This window comes from Lutra lutra, chromosome 2, assembly GCF_902655055.1.
Source record: "Lutra lutra chromosome 2, mLutLut1.2, whole genome shotgun sequence".
Taxonomy (NCBI): Eukaryota; Metazoa; Chordata; class Mammalia; order Carnivora; family Mustelidae; genus Lutra; species Lutra lutra.
Genome location: NC_062279.1, coordinates 173,034,456 through 173,040,455, shown reverse-complemented (window position 1 = coordinate 173,040,455; position 6,000 = coordinate 173,034,456).

Below are 6,000 nucleotides of genomic sequence, written 5' to 3'. Positions count from 1 at the left end.
AGGGACAGGAAAGCAGCGTTGGTTCCTGGTTGACATGAGTCAGTCTTCTGTGGGCGAGAGGAAAAAAACCTCAAGGAATGCTCAGAGCATGACTGACATGACACCCAGTCACACATGAGTGTGTAAGTATGTGTGAGCACTGGGGAGTGTGCATGTGTACTCTTCCGTGTGTGTGCACACTGTGGGCAGTGTGAGTTTATAGGAGGAAGCTCTCCTCTGCTTTTCCAAGACTTGACTAGGAAGCCAGACTCTCTTGCCTTCATTTTCTGGAATAAGTTAATAAACATTGCCCCTGTGCAGTACACAACACAGACACCTGTACTGATGGCTCTGTCCATCGTGTCCTCAAACCCTTACGTCATTCCCTTCCCTTCCATTGTCAGAGCATGGCTTTGCCTCCATTCATGTGAACCTCCTCAATTTTCTATTTCCCACCTACAAGTATATGCAGATCTATACCTCCCCCCATTTCTCTTCAGTTTCAGGGCACAAGGTGTCTGCCTTTTGTTCAAGGCCAACAACACCTGTGCAATTGATCTCATCAGGGGTCCTCTCTGGACCTTGTTGCATTAGCTATCCCCCCCACCCCGCTTCACATCTTCCTGTCTTTTTTCTGGTTGTCCCATAAAATCAACTCCATTTCACAAAAGCCTTCTCCTGAATCCCAAGGCCCCACTCCCCCTCCTTCTTTTTTCTCTCCCAGCCAAGCTTCTGGGAAAAAAAAAAAAAAATCTCTAGGACTATTTTTACTTCTTCGCCCACTGCACTCTGGCCTCCCCTGTACCATGCCTCTTGGTGTCCTTTCATGGGGCCCTCAGCAACCTCCATGGTGCCTGATTAGCTGCGTAACTTTCCAGTCCTTATTTTACCAGACTATTCTGTGCGTTTGACACTGATGATCACTTCTATCTTCAGGAAAATCTTGCCTCTTTTCACTTCTGCATAGAACCTATCAGCTAATGGGAGGACGGTGCCAAATGTCCCTATCTAGGAGGAACAGCCGCACCTAGTGGGGCAGCCCCGTGTTCTCCTGAGACATGGGAAATCGATCCTTGGCCACGCTGTGGAGGTCATGCTGAGCAGGGCTTGGGGGTGAGGACGCTAAGGGAGGCCCCGGCCAAAATACATGAGTAATAAGCAGCAGATGGCAGAGAGAGTCAGAGAGAGACAGGCAGACAGACAGAGACAGAGATAAAAACCAGAGAGAGCTAGAAGACAGACAGAGACAGAAAGAGACAGAAGCATACGCTTGCTAAGAGGTAGAAGTGAGGAGAACACGGCTGCCCTGGAGCTGGAGAAGCAGCCTCTCCTCCTACATTTATTACTTACTGTTCCTGGTTCTAATGTGCTTGAGGACTGGGGGCCTGACTCCACGAAAGAGTTCACCCTTATAATACATTTACTATTTATGGAGCCAGTGTTCAAGTGTCTGCTGATTGTAGTCAAAAGGAAGCTTGCCTAAGTACCCTGTACCCTGTAGAATGTGTCCTCAGAAACGTGTGTTGTGGGTTTTGCTGGGCCCAAACCACGAGGTTCGTCACTTTAATTCTCTCTTGCTGTTTACAGAGAGTCACCATGTCCATGTCTATCCACCTGGTGTGGAGGCTATACCAGCGAAGGACCTGAGTTACTTACACACCATGTTCAGAAGAACGTGTGCCCACAATACAAGAACACAATGTGGTGGTCCAGAACGGAAGTATAGATTATGGACACCCTTGCTAACCTAACAGTCAGATTCCTCCGACATCCACCGAGCACAGGGGCAAAATTAGGACTTCTGTATTTGCAGCTCCTAATTTAAGATGAAGACGATCTCATTGAACAATGCAAATTCTTCTCACCATCCCTAAAAAAAAAATTATTTTGGTGATAGAATAATTTATTATAATTTATGACGATTCCTGGGCATTTGAAGTTCTCAGTTCTCCTTTTTTTTTTTTTTTAAGATTTTATTTATTCAGTTCTCCTCTTCTTGAATATTAGGCTCAGCTGTGACCCATGGTTATTGTCAACCCATCCTCTGCCTCTTTCCCTCACGCATACTCATCACTGTGCAGGCGACACCATGCAAATTCTCTCACTGTGCATTTGCTCACGCACTTCCCTCACATCTCCATGAAGTCTTGGGACCTTCTTGTACCTTCTCCATGGGGACTTGCTCGGAGCCTCCATTTGGAATCATTTTGGTCTTCTTGGAAATCTTCTAGCCCAGTGGTTGTGAACGGGGTGATTTTGTCCCCCAGAGAACATTTGGTAAATTTGGAGATACTTTTGGAGATACTTTGGGGACCGGGTGGGGGGATGGGGGGTGGTGGAAAGAGTGCTACTGGCATTTAGTTTGTAGAAGCAGAGAATGTTGCTCTACACCCTAAAGTGTGCAAAACAGACACCCAACACAGAATTATCTGGCCATAATATTTTGATAATTTTTTTTAAAGATTTTATTTATTTATTTGACAGAGAGAGATCACAAGTAGACAGAGAGGCAGGCAGAGAGAGAGAGAGAGAGAGAGGGAAGCAGGCTCCCCGCCGAGCAGAGAGCCCGATGCGGGCCTCGATCCCAGGACCCTGAGATCATGACCTGAGCCGAAGGCAGCGGCCCAACCCACTGAGCCACCCAGGCGCCCCAATTTTGATAATTTTTTTTAAAAGATTTTATTTATCTGACAGACACAGATCACAAGTAGGCAGAGAGGCAGGCAGAGAGAGAGGGGGAAGCAGGCTCCCTGCTGAGCAGAGAGCCCCATGCGGGGCTTGACCCAGGACTCCTGACCTGAGCTGAAGGCAGAGGCTTTAACCCACTGAGCCACCCAGGCACCCCAATATTTTGATAATTTTGAGAAACCCTTCATTCTAGCCTGACTCTGGCAACTTTCACCCTATCAGCTGATTTCTTTTTATGGTGCAGAATTGTAGGGTTGGATGGCAACTTTCAGAAACTATTCTATTACCCACCTGAAATTTATGGGTAAGAAGACTGACCAAAGAGAAGCTGCTGAAAGTCACAGAGCAAGTCGCTGGCAGGTCATCCCCTCCACCCACCCCACCCCTGGGGCTTTGACCATTTCCATTCTACTTCCATTCTACAATTGTTTCCTTCTTTCTAGGTGGGCTGAAGAGTTTCTTGAAGCAAGGTTAGGAGCTTTTACTAAATGTTCAGTGACTTTCCCCTCCAGCCTCCTACCTTCAGCCCAGTACTAGGAACATGGTATATACTTGTTATCAGATCAGAATAACCCTAGACTTTATAAAATATCATTTTTCCCCCTGCAAACAAATAGATATATTTAAAAAATTATCAGCCTTCGGGCTCTCTGCTCAGCGGGGAGCCTGCTTCCTCCTCGTTCTCTCTCCCTGCCTCTCTGCCTACTTGTGATCTCTGCCTGTCAAATAAATAAATAAATAAATAAAATTTAAAAAAAAATTATCAGCCTTTCTCCTAGATATAACCTCTCAAAAGGAAACATGACTACATCTAAATCACAGAAAGAAGAAATTCCACAGAGACTTTCTGCGGAAGTTTCTTCAACCCTAATTAAAATAAATACCAGCCAACGCATTTAAATGACGGTAATGAAAATCACCACCTTAGCGGCACCGAGGAAAACAGGAAAGGTTTCTACTAAGGGGAATGATTAACTGAATTCTTACAGAGACACTGGAAACAACAAAACAAAACGAAAACCGACAAAAAACAGAAAGGACAGCGCATTGCCTAAGTTTGTACATTTGATTCCTCCAACCTCTTATTTATATCCTATCCCTATAAACATTCTCCTGAAGAAAAAATACATGTAATTGTTGATCCAGAGTTCAAAAAGGCTAGGTTAAGCATGCAAAGACAGAATAAGACTTCATATTGGAAAAAGAGAGCTGATTGGCTAGTATTTTCCATTTTGGAGGCAGAGCAGTACAAGTTCAAGTGCAGAAGTTCAAGTGCAGGCCTGTAGCAAGCTGATCTTGGATTTGAGTCCCAGCAACAGCATGGAGCAGCTGTGTGACTTGGGTAAATTCCTTAATTCCTCACATCTTTGTCTTCTCAGCTTTGAAGGGAAGGGCAGTAACTATACCTCCGAAAATATCAGGTTGTGAGGATTTGATGTAGGAACACAGGAAAAGTGCTTCCCGAGGGATGGGGCTAAATCTAAGGGATGAATAAATGAGAGCTAGCGTTAACAGCTATTTCTACCTTTTAATCTTTTAATTTTATTTCAGAGAAAAAAAGGAAGATCACTTAGTCCATGGTGTCGATTTTTATTTCCTCAGAAGAAATGTGACATCCGGTTCCTAATGTGAAAGAGAACTGCCATCACATTGAAGTCTTCACATTTAAACTGAAACAAACCACGGCTTTTTATTTTTTTAAAGATTTTATTTATCTATTTGACAGACAGAGATCACAAGTAGGCAGAGAGGCAGGCAGAGAGAGGGGGAAGCAGGCTCCTTGCCAAGCAGAGAACCCAATGCCAGGCTCTATCCCAGGACCCTGAGATCATGACCCGAGCTGAAGGCAGAGGCTTAACCCGCTGAGCCACCCAGGCGTCCCAAACAATGGCTTTTTAAATTGTGCAAGCAAATCTATACTGGAAAATACCTGGAGAATAACTGAAGCTTGATTTGCTTTCCTTCTTTCCTCCCTCCCTTAATCCCTCCCTCCCTCCCTCCCTCCTCCCTGTAACTGGAATGTGCAAATGAGCATATATGGGGTTCTGTGACGGGAAGGTATCTATAGTGACCGTGTCAAGCAGTTAGGTGTTACAAAAAAGTCTGAGAAGGGAAATTTCAGAGCCTTGGATTCCAACCCTGGTTCATACTATGTATGAGGTATCTGGCAAGTCACTTAACTGTCTCTCATCTCTAAAGTAAGGGGCTTGAGAGGTGGTTACTGAGATTTCATCCAGCTTTAATTACAGGGTTATATTTTTATTTCTGGAGAGCCATGAGCAGACATCCAATTCAAATGTGTTGTTTAAAATGGCCCTGTCTTGGTGGTGCTGGTGGAGTGTGCGACTCTTGATTTTAAGGTTGTGGGTTTCAGTCCCACACTGGGTGTAGAGATTATAAAAAAAAAAAAAAAAGATCCTGTCTTTTTACTATAAGTTCAATCTGTGAAACATTATTCGTTTTTCAAACAATATTTTACATTTTGCATAGATATCCTGGTTCAAGCATTTTGCTGCTTTTTTTTTTTTTTAGATTTATTATTTATTTGACAGATCACAAGTAGGCAGAGAGGCAGGCAGAGAGAGAGGAGGAAGCAGGCTCCCCGCTGAGCAGAGAGCCTGATGCAGAGCTCCATCCCAGGACCCTGGGATCATGACCTGAGCCGAAGGCAGAGGCTTTAACCCACTGAGCCACCCAGGCGCCCCATTTTGCTGCATTCTAAGTGCTAAAATTTGACTGGTGTTATGGGTGTTTGGCCTGGACCCAGGGCTCCATGCTTAGCAGGGCTCCACAATCGCTTCCATGTCCTGCTCTTGCCATCTCGAAATTCTTAATAATTTTTGAACCAAGGGCCCTGCATTTTCATTTGACACTAGGGTCTGCATATTATCATAGCTGGTTCTGGCTACAACTTATAGTTTACAGTTAATTTACATTTAGTTTACAGTTTAATTTCTAGGCCTAGGACTCTCTCCCTTTTTAAGGTAGAAACCCACATGGAGGGGCACCTGGGTGGCTCAGTGGGTTAAGCCTCTGCCTTCGGCTCAGGTCATGATCTCAGGGGCCTGGGATCGAGCCCCACATCAGGCTCTCTGCTCAGCGGGGAGCCTGCTTCCCCCTCTCTCTCTGCCTGCTTCTCTGCCTGCTTCTGATCTCTCTCTGTCAAATAAATAAGATCTTTAAAAAAAAAAAAAGAAAGAAACCCACATGGACCTTTTTCCTCTGCAGCCATTCTGTTTTAGGGTGGGATAAAACTGCTTCACCTGCCAGAATGCAGGATGTGTCCACAACTGTGCCCAGGACACACAGCGCCTGGCCTTGGCTTTCAAGGGT